Source organism: Pipistrellus hanaki (genome assembly GCF_964339955.1).
Source record: "Pipistrellus hanaki genome assembly, chromosome: 2".
NCBI lineage: Eukaryota > Metazoa > Chordata > Mammalia > Chiroptera > Vespertilionidae > Pipistrellus > Pipistrellus hanaki.
The window spans coordinates 185,054,525-185,068,908 of NC_140504.1; positions in this window are offsets into that span (position 1 = coordinate 185,054,525).

Here is a 14,384-nt window from a genome sequence, read left to right on the forward strand (position 1 = left end):
CCAAAATGTTTTCAAAATGGAAAGAATCTCCCTAACAGGTTTGGCTCAGTAGATAGAGCATCAGCCCATAGACTGAAGGGTTCCAGATTCAATTCCCGTCAAGGGTACGTACCTCAGTTGCAGGTGCCTGCAGGAGGCAACCAATAATGTTTCTTTCTCTGTCTCTCCACCTTCCTTCCACTCTCTCTCTAAAAAAAAAAAAAAATCAATGGAAAAATATCCTCGGGCAAGGTTTAACAACAACAAACACACACACAAAAAATAAACCGGAAAGAATAACCTTGAATGGGGAAAGGAATAAGAGAATTACAAAACCTAGGAGAAAACATGTTAAAAGTGACTTTGATCCTGACAAGATAAGCTCAGTTGGTTAGAGCATCTTCCTGATACATCAAATTTAGGATTTGATCCCAGTCAGGAAACATACAAGAAGCAACCAATGAATGCAGAAATACATGGAACAACAAGTTGATCTCTCTCTCTCTCTCCCCCCCCCCCTCTCTTTTTCTCTTTCTTCCTCTCTAAAATCAATAAATTAAAAATTAAGGAATAAACCTTTCTTTAAAAAATGACTTTACATTGAGCAAATCACCTGTACCACCACCACTAAAGGCTTACTAAGATCTCCAATTGGCTCTTCTTTTTTAAAAATATTTATTGATTAGAGAGAAAAACATTGATTTGTTGTTCCACTTATTTATGCATTCATAGGTTCTTTTAAAAAATATTTTTATTGATTTCAGAGAAGAAGGGAGATGGTGATAGAAACATCGATGAGAATCATTGGTTGGATGCCTCCTTCACACCCCACACTGGGGATGGAGCCAGCAACCCTGGCATGTGTCCTGACCAGAATCTAACCCTGATCTCATAGTTCATAGGTGGACGCTCAACTACTGAGCCACACAGTCCGAGCCTTTGGTTGATTCTTGTATGTGTCCTGACTGGGGATCAAACTATTGTAGTATCAGGACCAGGCACCAACCAACTGAGCCACAAGGCCAGCCCTTCTTCTAAGATAAACAATATGTAGTTTATTTGGAGTAAATTGTTTCTGTGACTTTTTAAATATATTTTTATTGATTTCAAGGAAGGGAGAGGGAGAGAAACATCAATGAGAGAGAATCAATGGTGGCCGCCTCCTACACGCCCCCTACTGGGGATGGAGCCCACAACCTGGGCATGTGCCCTGACCAGAATGGAACCTGGGACCTTTCAGTCCGCAGGCTGACGCTCTATCCTCTGAGCCAAACCGGCCAGGGCATGTTCCTGTGACTTTTGCTGACGGGGCTTGCATGGTTTGGCTTGAAGGATTGAGGGTTCCAAGAGAAAGATCCGGAGACTTGGTCTGCACGGTTGCTTAGATTTCAGGAGGTCGAGGGCTTATCTTCCCAGCGTCAGGGCGTTCGAACTTGGGAACCACACGAGGAGCCATTAGAGTCAAGCATGTCAGATCTCTGGACCTTAACTTCCCCATCTGTAAAATGGGGCAGACGACCACTCCTTCCAGGGGGGGAAGAACATAGGATTATAACCTGAGCCCCCCGCCAAACGTGAAAGCAGCCATCTAGTTAGTGCTAAGTGGGAGGTGGCGCCGAGAGGAGCGAGCGCAGGGCAATTGGCAGGAAGTGCTGTGGGGCTGGGAGGGGAGATAGCAGGCGGAGGCGGGAATGTGAAAGCCGAGCTCTAACTGCGGAGTTTGTTCCGGAGCTCAGGGGGGGCGGGGCGAAGCTGGGGTGAAGGGGTTAGTAGTCAGTAGACGGGCGAGATGGGCTCCCTCCCCCTCGAGAGGAGAGGGCTGGGAGCGGGGGAGGCTCGGGGGCGGTGGCTGAGGAACGTGGGGGAGGGGAGAGCGACCGCGCGCTGAAGGGGCGGGAACCGCCGCCCCCCGCACGCATGCGCGCGCCGGCCCCTCCCGCTCCCGGGTTCCGGACCACGCACTCCGCACCGACGGCGCGGACGTTAGCGGAGGCGGAGCCTGGCGGTCCTCCCCGACCCACTGGGACCGAGTCCCGCCGCGCGCGCCCCTCGAAGTGGCGGGTTGCCACTTGTTCCTTCAGGGGGGCGATGTAAGAAGCAGGAACCGGGAACACGTTTGTCTCCCGGGCTCTCGGCGTTCCCCTCCCCCACGGAGGAGAGGGAGGGCCTGGGCGTGTCCGGAAGAGTCCGCTCCGGGTTTTCCCGCCCACTTTAACTCTGAGCGCTCCGACCGCGCGGCGCCGCACTCCCGGGCGCGCCCGAGCCCTCCGCCGCACTCGTTTCACCTCCCCCACTCCGCTCTCTCCCCGCCGACGGGGAGCGGGAGCCCGCGCCTCCATCCCCGAGCTCCGTGGGCCGGGCCGCCACGCCCTGGCTCCTCAGGACTCCGCCGGAGGCGGCCGCTGCCGGCCGCTGCCGGCCGCAGTGCTCGGCGGAGGCCGCTCTGAGGGACTACTTGACGTCTCCGTGCGCTCGGTGGTGCGGCCGCGCTCGGAGCTCTTCCTGGAAACTCCCGCCTCGGGGAGCCAGGGGAGGCCGGGAGGGAGGGGAGGGGGGGCGGTGGCGCACGCCCCCCTTCCCGGGGGAGGGCTCCGCGCCCCCGCCCTTTTCCCGGTGAGGGGGGGGAGGGAACGGGCGCGGAAACAGGGAGGGGGGATTGTGGGTTCCCGCCCCACCCCCCGCTTGGGGAACAACGGGCTCCCGCTGCTGCCCCCTGCCGCCCGCAGGCCCCCGCGCCCCGCGCCCCAGCCCGGCCCCAAGAGGGGCGTCAGGGGCGCTGCCGCCGCCGGGGCCGTGGGAAACAGAGCCGAAACTTAGAGCAACTGACTAGTTTCCTGTCAGAAAACTTCCAGTTACTTGAGAGAAACCCGTGGGTCCTGCCGGAGTTGGCCGTATTTCACTGCAGCCTGGTGACCTCCCTTCTGCTTTAAAACAACGGGGATCATTGGGGGGTGGGGGGGAAGGTTGATAAAACCTAGAGCCACACCACGTTGTACCGCTGACTCAAAGGAAATTAAACAAAATACTGGTTGTGAGGGATTTTAAAGGGGCCACTTACAGAAGGAGCTTGGGTTTTTCAAGTTAAGGCGTTTTTCCTCTCCGCATGTACACAAAAGATTGAAGTCATGAGTTTATTACAGCAGTAAACTGACGAGTTCGTGGCTTAAAAAAACCTTGCTGAACTTTTAAAAAATATATGTTTAACATAACTTTCAATGTTGTCATTTCATTTATTTTTATTTTATTTAAAATTCTCACCCGAGGATTTTTTATTTTTTATTTTTCTTTTCATCGATCTTCAGAGAGAGGGAAAGGCGAGAGAAACATCTATTGGTTGTCTCCTAACCCGGAACCTTTGACCGGAATCGAACTGGGACCCTTTGGTCCGCAGGCCCACGCTCTATTCACTAAGCCAGACCGGCTAGGGCAAACCTTGGTGAACTTTTAGAAGTTCTGAATCCAAGGGGGGGTGGGGGTGGGGGTGGTGGCGCGAATTGAAAGATCCTGAAAAATTAAAATAGCAGCGACATTTCAACATTCCCCAGCTTTTGCAATATTAAACTGTGAGGGTTCGTACCAAATTTTATGGCAAGAATTCTTACTGCCAAAATTACAAATTTCTCAAAATGAGAGAGGTGTTCAAATTGCTGTCAGACTCCATAAGCAGACACTAACATCACTGCTATAATTACACCTTATTATCTCCCTTGCAGCTTTATTTGATTCGCTGCCGGATAAAATCTTTAATCTGGAGTATCACTAGCTGGCTGTTTTCTGGGATTGAACAATCACTCACCTCCCATGCCTCAGATCGTCCAATGCTTCTTTAGCTGTAGAAGGAATCATCCCTTATTCCGGTGTTCACAGTCCATCTCTTCCTAAAATGCAACTCAATCATTGAGGTTATTTTCACCCCAGCTTCTCTAGGGACTAAGAAATGAAGAAGATGAAAACATCAGAATTACAAGAAAATTTTCTCCTTTGAAGAAAAGGATTTAGGCCAAGAAACCGAATTTGTTGTTTCATTCGAGCCCCCCTACAGGGATTTAGCATAGTGGGTTGAATGCAGTTAAAGCAGCTTAATTATTTTCTTTGTTCTGGGGCTCTTTGCATTTATTTAGTGTTGTATTTTAACAGGATTTGACATAATCTAAACTAATTTCTTCTGTTAGTGTAGAGTCTACACTATAGACCATACAACATTAACCAAACATAAGTTTATGTGGAATCTTTGACATGTTGTAGAATTCTGTACTAAACTGCTTTATGGCCAACAACCAAAAAAGTGGTATTGGGGTGTAGAAAGTCATGTTTTTACTTTTTTAAAATCCAGAGATTTAAAAAGATTGGCCATTGTAGATCACTTAGTCCTTTTGATAGGATTTGTAACTCTACAGCCCTCACTAGTAGCCACATTTACTCATTTTGCCCAAAAGCTTTTTATTTTTCCCTCAATAGGGAGAAAAATATCTCATCCTCCCATAGATTCTAATTTTTCTAACCTTTACTCTCCCTCTTAAATAACAATTCTACCCAGTCTCTCACCAGCCCCGGATTGAGGAGCATTCATTCACAAATGACTCTTGATCCTCCTGAATGTTTGCTTCCTTATAAAGCCAAAATTTCAGTACTGTGGCTCAGTGAATTAAGTCTTGTAAAGATGTAGGCAGAAAACGTAAGTCCCTAGGAGAAATAATCTTTTTTTCTGTTCTAACCTTTAAATTCTCTTCCAGCACGCAGGAATAATAATATCTGTCCTTTACTATGTGTGAGCCAGGCACTATTCTAAGTTCTTGATATGAATTAATTCCTCACGACTGGCCTAAGATGTGCAATTGTTGCCACTATTTTATAGATGAAGAAAATGAGGCATCGGAGTTAAGTAACTAGCACAAGATCACCCAGACTGGAACCCATAGAACTAGGATTTTGAAACTAGGCTGCTTCTATTTTGCTCCTTATCCAGGCTGGTTATCAGTGAAGAGTCACCGTAAATTCACCATCTTTTACATTTAAGATGTCCCCTATATGAACAAGTCCTGGGCCATGTTTTCCCCTCTGGAACTTCAGTAAAATGAAATTTGTTGAGATTTGCTTAGGAAAAGCATTCTCAAATTAGATTATTGGAAGCCAGCCTCAAACTGTCAGCATATGCATTGTAAATGCTAACCAGGACAGACAACATCCAACCTCACCAGATTCAAAATATGCCTACCTTACATTGTAAAGAAGCAAGATGATTAGAAAGAGATTTGGATTCTCTGACATTGAACTAGATAGAAGCCAGGAGTCGAAGTGGGAAGAAATAAAGTGTCGGAAGCCAAGAGAAAAATAAATGTAATATATGTGCCCAAAGATCAGTACTACTCCACAAAAAGTGGTGATCAAGGTCATACAGGAGAGCATGTGGGTATGTTATGACAGAAGTAGAAAAGGAACTTACGTAAACATGAAAACCATGGTGCTGGGGTACCAGGTTGGTAAACTCCCACCTCCCTCCCCGCCCAATATAGAGCTTTAGTTTAATTAAATACAATTTTAGGCTGGATTAATAGAAATACAGCATCTGGAACAAAAAGAAAGAGTTCCACTTCATTCTGCTAGACCACATCTAAGTAATATGTTCACTTTCATTTATTTTTAAATATATTTTTGTTGTTTTCAGAGAGGAAGGAGGAGAGAGAAATAACAATGAGAGAGAATCTTTGACCGGCTGCCTCCTGCACGCCCCACACTAGGGATTGAGCCCACAACCCAGGCGTATTCCCTGACCGGAAATCGAAATGGGACCTCTTGGTTCATAGGTCAACACTCACTCAAGCACAGCCACACTGGCCAGGCACATGTTCACTTTTAGAAAGATATAATTAAGAGCAACCAACCAAGATAGTGAGGAGACTTGAAACCATGGCTTATAAGAAATAATTAAAGAAGTCATGCGTGATCTAAGGGCCATCTTGAAATACCTGAAAGGCTATTGTGTAAAAAAATAGATTTGTCCTAAGAGGCTCCCCAAAACTGAAGGTTACTAGCTCCAGAGATACACATTTTAGCTTAGAACATGGAAGACATATAAATATTAAATACTGTCTTAAATGTAACGTCACTAGAAGCATTCAAAATGCATATGGTGGACTATATAATGTTTAAGGTATCTTTCATCCTTGTTCTGCCATTCATTCACTTGGACACTGTGAAAAGGGGGAAAACACTGTAACCTTCATTAGGTTGTTGAAAAGCAAGCACTCCCTAAAAGTCAGCTGATATTAACATCCTGAAGTTCTAAGATTTGGTATTTCTACATCTAAGCCTTGTATTTACAGATAACGTTTTTTTGTCATTGTCAATATTATCCTGAAATACCATGTTTCCCCAAAAATAAGACATCCTCCGAAAATAAGACCTACTTACAGGTTTCCTTCTGAGTGAAATATAAGGCATCCCCCCTAAAATAAGGCCCCCCTAGGCTAAACATGAGAAATTTGGTCCACTGATTCTGAAAGAAATGGAGTCACAAGAAATTCACCAGGAAATTCAGGAATTGGATTGTTATGATGATGTTCCAGAAGATGATGACATGATTGTCATTGAATAAATGAGTAAATTCTTGATACTGTAGGATTCACAGTTTGTCTGGTTTGTGTTGACAACTACTGTACTACCGTACTGTATACAGGTAATAAATTTCCTTTATTTTCATTTAACAATAAATGTGTACCGTATTCTTCTTCATGGAAAAATAAAACATCCCCTGAAAATAAGACCTAGTGCATCTTTGGGAGCAAAAATTAATATAAGACACTATCTTATTTTCGGGGAAACAGGATAGTGGCTTGGGTATCACTTGGCACCCTTAGGATATCCTAGTGTAACTAAAACTTAAGTGTCATCCAGAGAGCAATATTGTGAATCATATACTACTAGGATCTTAAAAATTGAATTGTAGCACCATATTGCAATTCCAGAGGCAAACAACATGGTAAGATACTAGTAATGTAGGGTGACCATAGAAAGGGTAGAGAAAATAATAAAATCTGGCAGACTGAGAAAACTCAAGTAGCACAGCTTTGTGTTGAAATTTTAAAAGCAATAGCAAAGGAGGTCAGCCTTATATTTCACATGAAATATTCAGATGAGATGGCTCATCTTAAGCAAAAGCCCATGGAACCAACTGGTTAAAGTTGGGTACAGAGACAAAAACAAACCAATCAGTGATCTAGCTAACTGCTCACCTGGGAAACTAGTTCTGCAAAGATAATGCTATTTTCTGGGAAATAAGGCTGACCGCAGCAACATCTTTAAACAAAACAAAACAAAACAAAAAAGCATGCATGACTGTTAAAAGGGACAATGAAGTTGTCTTAATCTTGCTTACTTTTTCCAACCCAAAAGGGAAATTAGGAGGCAGTCTGACTGTAGAATAGAACAAACCTGGGACTAGAATCCCAACTCTGCCTCTACTAGCCAAAGTTTTCCCATCTGTGGGACGGAAATAACATCCACCTCATTGCATTGTTGTGATGATTATATTATACTAGAGGCCAGATGCAAGAGTAGGCCTTCCCCTTGCTGGCACCGGCTTTCCTCTGGCACCTGGGACTCTGGCTTCCCTCACAGCCCCAGCTTGGTCTGGAAGGTCATCCGGAAGGAAGTCTGGAAGGAGATCTGGTCTAATTAGCATATTGTGGGTTTATTAATATAGATGTTATATGTAAAATATACTTAGGACAGTGGCTAAAGCCTAATATCAGAATTATGTTTAATTGTGGAAGGGGGAAGAAAGTGTGGCCATGTTAGTGTTTATGATAGAGATTCTGCTATATAGACATAGTGACATTATACAAAGAATGGAGAGCCAAGACCATCACACAACCCTCCCATCTTTGGTCACTAAAAGGCCTAAAGCTTAGAACTTCAGTAACTTAAAGGAGAAAGCCAGCTGAAATGGAATTGCAAGTGTCCTTGCTCCAAATGCAAGGTAAATTATTTCCCTTCTCTCTCCTTTGGTCCTGTTTTTCTCTTCATGCTTTAATCATTTTGACACCAAGCTGTACAAAAGTAATTTAAAATTAACATGTCTGACACTTGGTAGCTAGCAGAACCTGATTCTGAACCCTACCCCCTCTCCAGGGAAGCCAAACGCCTTCTTTGATTGGCTACTGGTCCTGCAGCAGCTGATGAAGGGCCCAGGAAAATATACCCAACAATTAATTTGCTAATTTAGTTTTCTGTTTAATTCAAAACCAGAAAATCTTCAATCACCCAGGAACTTGGCTTTCTGGCTAGAGCATTGGCTTCTAAAACTTCCTGTTCGATAGTGAGCAAAGAAACAGAGAGGGAGAAGCTTACCTGCCTCGGTAAATACCATACCTCTGTGCCCCTTTGTCCTCAATATGGTTTTCTATAGGATCACAATTCAGAAGTCTTTTTACCAGGAGAATTCAGAGCAACACATTCATACCCAATGTAGGTAAACTGTTTCTTGAGTTAGGGGGAATTTCCAATATATGTTTAGGATTTAGAAAACTACCTTGGGGTTACAGATCAAGCCAGATGGGTTGCTAGCATTAGAAATAAGCATTGGTCTGGCTAAGTGGTTGAGCATCGACCTATGAACAAGGAGGTCAAAGTTCGATTCCTGGTCAGGGCACATGCCCAGGTTGTGGGCTTGATCCCCAGTCAGGTGGTGCAGGGGCAGCTGATCAATCATTCTCTCATCATTGATGTGTCTATCTCTCTCTTCCTCTCCCTTTCCCTTCCTCTCTGAAATCAATAAAAAATATATATAAAGAAGTAAGTGTTGCTTTAAATTATAAAGCAAGTTTCAGGTTCCCTTGGAACTTTTCTGCTGATTTCAAAAGGAAGAGGCAAAGGGAATTTGTATCACAGATGGAAAAGATTTGTATTAGAGAATTGGGTGAGAAGAAAAACACAGGTGTCTTTCCACAGGTCCATCAGCTAGCTTTCCTTCCTGGAGAGTCTCAGAATTAAGAGGAAGGAGTAGGCTTAACCTTCATGTGTGCACCAGAACCCATACACTTGTTGCCACTCACAGAGGATTTTACTCAGTTGATGGCTTAATTTTACTCCCTATTTTCCCACCTCAGGCAAGTTAAACTCTTCTGTCTAACTTCTCAGATAGTCTATAATCTGGCCTAACCCTACCTATCAACCCATTTCTTAATCTTTATCAAAGTGTACATTCTAGTTTGACCAGATTCAATATTCTGAGAACATGCTTCTATGCTCCTGCCTCTAAACTTTTGTTCATTTCCCTACTGATTTTTCTCCATGTGCTCCTCTCTCTATTATATTTTTATTTAAAAGAGGAAGGGAGAGGGAGAGAGAGAGAGAAACATCAATGAATGAAGAGAAACACTGATTGGCTGCATCCTGCACACCCCACACTAGGGATCGAGCCACAACCCAGACATGTGCCCTGACCGAAAATCAAACTGTGACCTCCTGGTTCATAGGTCGACACTCAACCACTGAGCACACCTGCAGGGGTCCTCTCTCCTTTATTCAAATCTTATTTGAACCTCAAGGCCCACCAAGATCTTATTTACTCCACTCAATCTTCTCCTCTTCTGTCTTTGCATTGGTAACATTTGTATAATGTACCACATGTTGACCACTGTGATGAAACTAACTATAAGGTTTTTAAAGTCAAGGTCTATATTATATACAATACTATGAAGGTATCTCTCCCAGGTTTTCTCCCAGCCTGGCCATTCATGATAATCATCAAGTCCCTTTTTATAAACACGGATTATTAAGTTGTACCCTACCCAAGATTCTGTTTTGTTAGATCTAAAATGGGAGCCAGGGCCCAGCTGGGGTAGCTCAATGGTTGAGCTTGGACCTATAAACCAGAGTTTAATTCCCATCAGGGCACACACCCAGGTTGCAGGCTCAATCCCCAGTAGGGGGCAGGCAGAAAACAGTGGATCAATGATTCTCATCATTTATGTTTCTATCTCTCCTCCCTTCCTCTTTGAAATAAGTAAAAATATGTTAAAATAATAATAATAAGAAGAAGGGAGCTAGGAATCTGTATTTTTTTTTTTCTCAATCACTGCATAAGAATCACTCAACTTGAGTAAAAATGTTTGGGTGTAAACTACTATATATATATATATATATATGTGTGTGTGTGTGTGTGTGTGTGTGTGTGTGTGTGTTTATTTATATTACATGATGACCTAATCAATGGATCTCCCTGCCCCCCCCCCCCCAAGTCTATACCTCCGGGTACAAATTGGGAGGCTTACATTCTGTGATACCGGTTTGGTATGTTAGGAATCCACATCTCTTCCTCCTCAAGAATTCTTTGAAATTACAATTGCAAAGAGGTCAGTTTGGTAGAATTGATGGAATTGTAGCTGATCAGAAAAACAGATCCTCCTTTATCAGTTGCAATCCATAGTATTTATATAGTGATATTTAAGGGCAGGGGAATTTGGTGTGGGGGAAAAAAAGGTCATATTCTGCCTCAGGCACAACTGTAAAATGAATCTTTCTGATCAGTCCTTCTAAATCCAACTCAAGTGTCAAATGTTGAAGGATTAAGCTGTGATCCCCTCATGGGGTATTTGTGTTTCAGAGGGAATCCTCTGTAAGTGAGAGGAGAGGATTATTTTAATGACTCCCAAACTTATTTGACAGAACCCAAGATTTGGGAGAGCATTCTCTTAAGAAGGTGACCCCCTTGATGTCATTCTGCTCCTATCATCTTCAATAAAGTAAACAGTGACCATAACAGTTTCCAATCATTGCCCTAGCCGGTTTGGATTGGTGGTTACAACATCAGCCCTCAAACTGAAGGGTCATGGGTTTGATTCCAGTCAAGGGCACATACCCTTGGTTGCAGGATCTATTCCTGCCACTCCTCCCCCGCATGGGGCACATGCGAAAGGCAACCAATCAATGTGTCTCTCCACATCAATGTTTCTCTTGTCTCTACCTCTCCCTTCACTCTCAATTAAAAAATTAATGGCAAAAACATCCTCAGGTGAAGATTAACAACAACAAAAAAAAATTTCCAAACATTAATCTCAGAGTTGAGAGAACAGGACCTTTTCAATTTAAGTGTAGAATACGGTATTGGTCTGCTGTGGCTGGTATTAAAAGGCACATCTGCATGCCCAAAGTCCCATCACTGTTAGTTTTTTTCATATTCTTATATTCAAAGAGAAAACTCCATGATGTGTTCTTTTATTCATTTCACACATATTTACTGAGTGCCTATTATATCCCAAGTACTATCCCTGAGGGGATTGGGCTGAATCTGGCTCTCCGACATCCCCTGAGGGGGCCTGGGTTGCGAGAGAATGCAGGCCATGCCGAGGGACCCCACTGGTGCACAAATCTATGCACTGGGCCTCCAGTGAACAGATAAAATTCATGGAGGTTACATTATAGTGGAGGACAGCAGTGGTGAAGGGGTAAGATAGAAACAAATAATTATATAACATATTAAATGATAAATGCTCTGGAGAAAAAATAAGCAGAGAATAGAAATGAATGGCAAGGTTTAAGTTTTATTTTATTATTATTTTAAATATATATTTTTTTATTGATTTCAGAGAGGAAGGGAGAGTGAGAGAGATAGAAACATCAGTAATGAGAGAGAATAATTGATCAATTGCCTCCTACACATCCCACACTGGGGATTGAGCCTGAAACCTGGGCATGGTTGCCTGTGCCAGAAATCAAACCATGACCTCCTGGTTCATAGGTCACCACTCAACCACTGAGCCATGCTGGCTGGACATGGAAAGGTTTAAATTTGAGAAGGTGTCATTAAAAACCTGAAGGAGCGAAGAAGCAAGCCATGTGGATAATTAGGAAAAGAGAATTCCTGATAATCTCTCAGATTAAGAGTAAAACAGTATGGCGTTTCCTCAAAAATTTAAAAATGGAACTGCCATTTGACCCAGTAATACCACTTCTAGGAATATATCCCAAGAAAACAGAAACACCAATCAGAAAGGATATATGCACCCTATGTTCACAGCAGCACAATTTACAATAGTTAAGATTTGGAAACAGCCTAAATGCCCATCAGCAGATGAGTGGATTAGAAAACTATGGTACATCTACCCAATGGAATACTCCGCTGCAATAAAAAAGAAGGAATTCTTACCATTTGAAGCAGCATGGATAGAACTGGAGAGCATTATTATGCTAAGTGAAATAAGCCAGTCAGTGAAAGAAAAATACCACATGATCTCACTCATTTATGGATAATAAAGAACATTATAACCTGATGAATAAAAAGATAGATACAGCCGAAACTGGTTTGGCTCAGTGATAGAGCGTCGGTCTGCAGACTGAAAGGTCCCAGGTTTGATTCCGGTCAAGGACATGTACATTGGTTGTGGACACGTCCCCGGTAGGGGGTGTGCAAGAGGCAGCTGGTCGATGTTTCTCTCTCATCGATGTTTCTAGCTATCTCTCTCCCTTCCTCTCTGTAAAAAATCAATAAAATATATTTAAAAAAAGAAAAGAAAAGAAAAAGATAGATACAGAGGCAGAGAAGCTTCGAACAGACTGCCAAATTACAGCGGGAAGGTTGGGGAGGGTTGTGGGGGAAGTAAGAGATCAACCAAAGGACTTGTATGCATGCATATAAGTATAACCAATGGGCGCAAGACACTGGGGGGGTTGGTGATGGCAAGTGCGGGGCGGGGGGGGTGGGGGGGAGGAGAAGGGAGGATAGGGGAGGTTGGGGAAAGGTCAATGGGGGAAAAAAAGACATATGTACTACTATTTGTAATACTTTAAACAATAAAATATAATTAAAAAAGAGTAAGGACTTACAAATTCTTTTTTTTTATATATATAATATATTTTATTGATTTTGTACAGAGAGGAAGGGAGAGAGATAGAGAGTTAGAAACATCGATGAGAGAGAGTCATCAATCAGCTGCCTCTTGCACACCCCCTACTGGGGATATGCCCGCAACCAAGGTACATGCCCTTGACCGGAATCGAACCCGGGACTTTTCAGTCCCCAAGCCGACACTCTATCCATTGAGCCAAACCGGTTTCAGCAGGACTTACAAATTCTAACCTAACTTGAGTGCTTTTGCTCTTTACAAGTTACTCAATTTCCCCTTTACAAATTACTCAATCCTCAAAACAATAAAGTCTTCTAAAGCTTAGTTGAAAATTTCATATTGAAAAGTATACTTTATTCCCCTCCCCCCCAAAAGTCAAATAGTACTCATGGAAGTCTACCACAAAAACAAACAAAATTTCTTTCAATTTTCAGCTAACAGATTCTCATTTATGTTAATTACTTTAACTAGACATTGGATTTTATTTTATTTATTATTATTATTAACTATTTTTACTTTTATTTTTTATTTTTAAAAATATATTTTATTGATTTTACACAGAGAGGAATTGAGAGGGATAGAGAGTTAGAAACATCAATGGGAGAGAAACATCGACCAGCTGCCTCTTGCACACCCCCTACTGGGGATGTGCCCGCAACCAAAGTACGTGCCCTTGACCGGAATCGAATCCGGGACTTTTCAGTCCACAGGCCGACGCTCTATCCATTGAGCCAAACCGGTTTCGGCATTATTAACTATTTTTAATGATAGTAATAATCATGCTTCCTACTTTTTAAAAAATATATATATATATATTTTATTTTTTACAGAGAGGAAAAGAGAGGAATAGAAAGTTAGAAACATCGATGAGAGAGAATCATCAATCAGCTGCCTCCTGCACACCCCCTACTGGGGATGTGCCCGAAACCAAGGTACATGCCCTTGACTGGAATTGAATCTGGGACCTTTCAGTCCGCAGGCCAACATTCTATCCACTGAGCCAAACCGGTTTATGCTTCCTACTTTTTGAGCACTTACCAGCCTAGTCTCTACTAGAGAATTTATTTATTTATTTATTTATTTATTTATTTAACAACAGATATTTAGCCCAGCTGGCATGGCTCAGTGGTTAAGTATTGACTCATGAACCAGGAGGCTATGGTTCAATTCCCAGTCAGGGCAAATACCCGCATTACAGGCTAAAGCCCCAGAAGGGGGCCTGCAGGAGGCAGCCAGTTGATGATTCTATCTCATTATTGATGTTTCTACCTCTCTCTCCATCTCCCTTTCCCTCTGTGAAATGAGTAAAATATATATATTTTTAAAAACAAACAAAAGATATTTATTTTCTCATAGTTCTAGAGGCTGTATTTTGTTTTTTAATTAAATTTATTAGCCCTGACTAGGTGGCTCTATAGGTTAGAACATCATCCCGATACACCAAGGTGGTGTGTTCAATACCCAGTCAGGGCACATGTAAGAATCAACCAATGAATGCATAAATAAGTGATACAACAAATCTCTCTCTCACACCCTTCCTTACTCTCTTGAAAATCAGTT